The sequence below is a fragment of the Lycium barbarum genome, chromosome 1 (assembly GCF_019175385.1).
Source record: "Lycium barbarum isolate Lr01 chromosome 1, ASM1917538v2, whole genome shotgun sequence".
Classification (NCBI taxonomy): domain Eukaryota; kingdom Viridiplantae; phylum Streptophyta; class Magnoliopsida; order Solanales; family Solanaceae; genus Lycium; species Lycium barbarum.
This window is the reverse complement of record NC_083337.1, coordinates 78,129,351-78,135,096: the sequence shown is the minus strand read 5'-3', so window position 1 is coordinate 78,135,096 and position 5,746 is coordinate 78,129,351.

Sequence of the window (5,746 nt, the reverse complement as noted above, 5' to 3'; positions counted from 1 at the left end):
GAAAAATTATCAGAGCCGGTTATTACTGGAACCGGATGAACGAGGATTCGAAGAATTTTGTCCGAAAATGTGATGGGTGTAAAAGGCATGCCCCGATGATTCATTAGCCCGGGGAGTTGCTACACTTGGTGATATCACCTTGGCCCTTCATGAAGTGGGGAATGGACATTGTTGGTCCTCTGCCATGGGCACCAGGTAAGGCCCGTTTTATTTTGTTTATGACTGACTATTTCTCCAAATGAGTTGAAGCGCAGGCCTTCGAAAATATTAGAGAAAAGGAGGTTATTGCCTTCATATGGGACCGTATTATTTGTCGTTTCAGCATCCCGGCCGAGATCACTTGTGATAACGGTCCTTAGTTCATTGGCAGCAAAGTCAATGATTTCCTCGAAGAGTTGAAGATCAAAAAAATTGTATCGACTCCGTATCACCCAAGTGCAAACGGACAGGCAGAATCCACGAATAAAATAATAATTCAAAATCTAAGGAAAAGACTTGAAACATCGAAGCATCACTGGAGGGAAGTGCTACCGGAGGTATTGTGGGCTTACAGAACCACATCGAAATCAAGCACGGGAGAAACACCTTTCTCGTTGGTCTACGGGGCCGAAGCCCTCATCCCCATAGAAGTTGGTGAACTGAGTCTTCGATTCAGATACATGTCACACCCTAACAATGGTAGGGCATGACGGGCACCCGACTCTCATCAGAGTCGAGTGAACCCTTAGACATTCGCTCTATCAAAACCTGTCATTTCAAAAACTTTTAAAAACATGAAACTTTCCAAATAGAAATCATTATCTTTATAACGATTATGAAAACTTTCAATCAAATAAGTACTTTAAACCAATTGAAATCATCTAAAATACATACTCTTTTAAAATCCACAAATGATTCAACTGACATCACTTTGTCGACATCTCGACAAATATACCACAGGACACTGTCTGCAGAAGTCTCTAAGAAGTAAACTGAACATTATGAGTCAGGACAGGGCCCTGACATACCCATAATCATACATATCGATACATGACTTAGCACAGCTCCAGAATGAGGTGGACTTGCCAATCCCAGCTGACGTCCAAGCATCCTAGCTATACACTTAACCTGCCAAACAATCTGGGGGTGCGGGCATGAACGCAGCGTCCCCAGGCAAAAGGACGTCAGTACGGAAAATGTACTGAGTATGTAAGGCGGTAACAAGTCATAATCATAATTTGACTTAGGAGAGAAGAAATCGCAACCTAACTAAATACCTGCAGCCTTCGCTGGAAGAAACATAAATGTATACACGAAGTCTCAAAACAATCTTTAAGTAAATAATGCAATCCAACACACATGCCACTTCTGACATGTTAACAAAAATGGTCCCTTCGGACAGCCGCTTCCGGCTAGCATCACAATAGTCCCTTCGGACAGCCGCTTCCGGCATAGTAATGATGGCCCCTTCGGGCAGCCGCTTCCGGCTTAATAATGATGGCCCCTTCGGGCAGCCGCTTCCGGCTTAATATAACCATCATATCAACACAAACTAAATCCACAAATATCAATTTCAATCCATATCATAAGGCACTAATCAATTCATCACAATTCAGTTATTAGCCTTAGTCTTTATAAGAAGTTATCAAATTTGTATCTCACTAGACTTAGGAGGACATACTTCCAGGTTTGAGGGTAGAATTGTTATGAAATTCTTACTACTTATATTCTACTCAATTTCATCTTATTGCCCTACTCAAAGAATAAATGATCATATCAATACAAAGGGATGATACTATGGAATGTAAACATAAATCGTAAATGAAATGAAGTAGTAAAATCTCGCACCCCCTTCGGAGTGGTTTTGAAAATCAAACTTTATGTTTCCTTTAGTATAAAACTAATTTCCTCGAAATCATTAGTAAAACCATATACACAACTCAACTTGGCACCTTATGGGTGTTCCCTTTGGAACAGAATAGGAGTACAATATCAATAAGCCATCACAAGAAACATTTAGACCTTACTTGTCTAAGAATGGAATCATATGGAGTACATATAGAACGAATAACAACAAGAATCATGCCAAAGGAAGAAAGGTTTGCCTTACATACCTTTGCCTCTTTCCAGCTAACCACAGCCCATCTTCGGGTCATGTTAATCTATCAACAATACCAATTTACCAACAATCAATCCAATATATATCCGTATAATCAATCCCTTAAACTTATCTTTATTTCTAACGGAATTTCGACAACATTTCCTTTATAAACTCGACAACCCCAAGAATCCAATTCAGCTAAATTAACAACAACAAGAACCATCTCATATAAGCCTTTTTAAACTCAAAGTATCAACTCCCAAGGATATACACCAAAACGGCCCGGTATACGCTTTGTATACGATATCTTCATACACTTTATTCTCCCAAATTCAAGAACAACAACTTATCAACAACATCAACAACAATATCAACAATTATTTTATATCAATATCCAACTAATCCTATCCATTTAATCATACCAAAATAGCCCCCAAGTCATTTGATATCCAAAAATTATAACCGAACTTTCAACGTCATTTTCACTATTCTAACCCGTCAAATCTATCAATGATCATGGTAAGAACATCTTAAACATACCTTATATGAGCAGCCACCACGAAACCAACATCCCCCAAGTTCAACTTTTAGCTTAAAACGACGGCAACAACTTGTACTACACTTTATCCTTCACGGGCCTCGGGATTCGGGGCCTCGAACTTGATCGATTCTCCACTTTCTCTCTCTAACTCTCCTATCTCTCTCTATCTAAAATATTCTGGACCTTTGGTATGAAAATGAGGCAGATAAGGCTGAAAATTTCCCTTAAATAGCAAGGGAAGTGGGCCTGACCCGACTTGGAATCGGGTCGGGCCGAGCCCACTGCCCGCTTGACCTTTCTTCCTTAAAACGTCCATAACATTTTATCCCTAGGTCACATGCAGGAACACGACATATGGTTGGAAAGGTATTTCAATTATCTACAACTTTAATTTTAGGAGTTTTCCCAAATTCCCAAATGATGATGGAGTTATGGCCTCCCGAAGTCAGATCACCCGAAAACATAACTTAAAAACATCTTTTTGGAGGGCTTCCACTTTGATTTGGCTCAAGGGTCCTTCTTAAGTTGTGTTTAACTTCACATATATTATCCATATAACTTGTCATATGTCCTTTATAAAATCTCGACATATGGACCCCACCTCAGCTTACGATTACGAGGGCTATATATCTTTTAACGTATTATTCCAATCATAATGTACGAATTCCAAATATCATACTCATGCTATCCTCATGCTAACACAGTAGAATTTCATCTTTTATACTTGTAATATTTGCTCCTCCTTGAGCTCAAATTAAGCCGTCTGCAGCCTTACTAACATGAAATTTTTTGGGGCGTAACAATACACCACCGGTGAATCAAATGAGGAGGCCATGGCCATAAAACTTGACCTCACGGATGAACTTCGCGAAAACGCGTTGGTCCATATTGCGGCCCAGAAATAGAGAATGGAAAGGTACTATAACTGGAGGGCCAATTTTTGACATTTCCAAGTTGGGGACTTGGTGCTTCGGAAAGTTACTTTGAACACCAAAAACCCCAACGATGGAAAGTTGGGTCCGAACTGGGAAGGGATGTACCAGATAACCGGAATAACAGGTAAAGGGTCGTATCAGCTGGAATCAATGGACGGACAACGGCTGTGCAACAACTGGAATGTGGCTCATTTGAAGAGATACTACTGCTAAGGTATGGACACCTATCCTTGTGTTCATTTTTTGTTAATCTCTCTTTTTTGCAGAAAGTTGAGTACCGGATGAAGTTAGGTGCTAGGTCTGAAAACACGTGTTGCACTCTTTTCCTTAGTACGGTTTTGTCCCAAAATGGGTTTTCCGACAAGGTTTTTAATAAGGCAACAAGTACAACGCGTTACTTGATAAAAATGAGGACAAGTGCCGGAAACTCAGGGCTAGACCCTACGAGTGGGGACTTGATAGTGCTTACCCGATCATGCAACTCGGATAAACACTAGGGGACTACTATACCCACCCCGGAGGTTACCCTGGCTAAGGGAAAACGAAACAACTCAACAAAGCAAGTGAATGCTGTTGGGTGCTACCCCGGAAGAATCCTTAAAATTTTGTATTTCTCATCTTCGTACAAAACTGGACCTTCTGTATTATGTTTCGATGTAAGGACCAAACGATCAGAAAGAATCGTGTCCACTTAGTAGTTGCTACGGCAAAAACAGAAGGAAATGGATAAAATCTTCATATCATGTACGTGCAAATACTTGCAATATAAAGGTTATTGAAAATTCAAATTATTGTATTTCGGATATATCTTCTCGTTAAACACCCTACCCCGATGATTATCACGCAAATTCGGTGTCATTTTATCTATATACCCTGTACCGGGGACTATAGTCGAAATTCGACAAAGGCAACAAGGTCGCATTGAACTGAGCCAAAATCTTTTAAATCCCTCGAATGGAGACTGCTATATTAAAAATTGATAAGGCAGGTATTTAGGTATCTGAACCTAATCTATAATAAGTAAGCTGTCGAAAAACATAAGCCCTAAAATGCCTAATGTGATTCGGAGACGTTTGAATTCACAAAGCATAAATAAGTCCCACGGGCAAACCACTCGATCAAATCCTCGGACAAACGTACCGGACGAAGAGAAAAGCCAATATTGAGGCACAACCCAGAAAAATGACTCCAAGCCTTTGTTTGTTCCTCAACGGGATTGACGATTAAGGCAGAAATCATAAGCATTCAGATAAAAGAATAAAGTGAATCGGAAAGAAAAATGCACATTCTATATATATGAAGGTTTTTTACATCCTAAATTTCAACAAAGTTAAAAAATAAAAACAAGCCAAAAAGGCAAAATAAAAGCTAGTGTAGGCCCTGGTCTACTCGGTGCTGCTGGAGCCCGAGTGCTCGGATACCGTTCTCTCAGAATCCTCAGAATCCTCTGAATCGAGGGCCCTCTTGGCTTCCACCTCGATCGTCCTGGCTTCGAGTATCAGGGCCGGGAGGTCCCAAATCCTTGTTGGGTTTGCTCAAGGGTAGCCCTTCGGGACTTCCACCGTTCATACTCAACTGCAATCGTGGTATGAGACTCGGCAGCCTCCACATTCTTAAGAGACTCAGCTAATTCGGCCTCAGCTTGGGCCAATTTAGCCACTAATTCCGACCTCTCTTCATTGAGTAGCCGACTCAAGCTCGGCCTGCAGAATGTCATTGGCCTCGGCTGTCTCCTTGAACTTGGTTTTGAGCTCGTCGCATATCTGGGCCCTATCCTCGGCTTTCTATTCGAATACCCTCACCTTCTCCTTCTACTCAGCATTCTTGGATTCAAGCAGCCTGTGCCTCTCGGCCATCTTCACGACATCAGCCTTGACCGAGTCCAGCTCACTCCGAAGTTGAGAGATAGTGTCCTCGAGTTCACTGAGCCTCAAAGAAAAATGGGCATTGTCTTGGCTAAGGCCGACCTTGTCCGCTTCTAGGAGCCGGTTCTTTTCAATCATTCCGGCCAACTCAGCCTTGAATCGGAGATTTTCTGCCTTCACTGCTTCGAGCTCGGGTTGAAGGTTGGAAAGGGCAGCTACTCGGTTCAATTGATCTTCCTTTACTTGAAAAAGGTGCTGGAATATGTGACTATATATACATGTGCTATTAAGGGCAATGATCTCGCCGATGACGAAAGGGAATCAA